This window comes from Acanthisitta chloris, unplaced genomic scaffold (genome assembly GCF_000695815.1).
Source record: "Acanthisitta chloris isolate BGI_N310 unplaced genomic scaffold, ASM69581v1 scaffold9754, whole genome shotgun sequence".
NCBI lineage: Eukaryota > Metazoa > Chordata > Aves > Passeriformes > Acanthisittidae > Acanthisitta > Acanthisitta chloris.
The window spans coordinates 6,177-6,503 of NW_008670947.1; positions in this window are offsets into that span (position 1 = coordinate 6,177).

Below are 327 nucleotides of genomic sequence, written 5' to 3' on the forward strand. Positions count from 1 at the left end.
ATAACTTAGAAATTACATTTGAATTGCTTTGACACATGATTATTTTTTCTGTAAAAGTGAAGGCCGGAGCAGTGAATCACCAACAGTACAATTTCCCTGCTTATGGGGCCTTTAGGGTGAAATCTCATATAAAAATTATATTAGAAGATTTTCCCTGTGTTGTTGGTGATGTAAATTCAAATGCAACTGTAAATTCAGTGTGCCACACGGAGAACAAGGACAGGGCGTGTGTCGGAGCAGGGGATGCTCCGTGGACTGGAGCCAGTGGTCCTGGCCCCAGGGGCTGTGCCCCAGGGCCCCCACAGGGCACTTCGGTGAGGGGTAGGG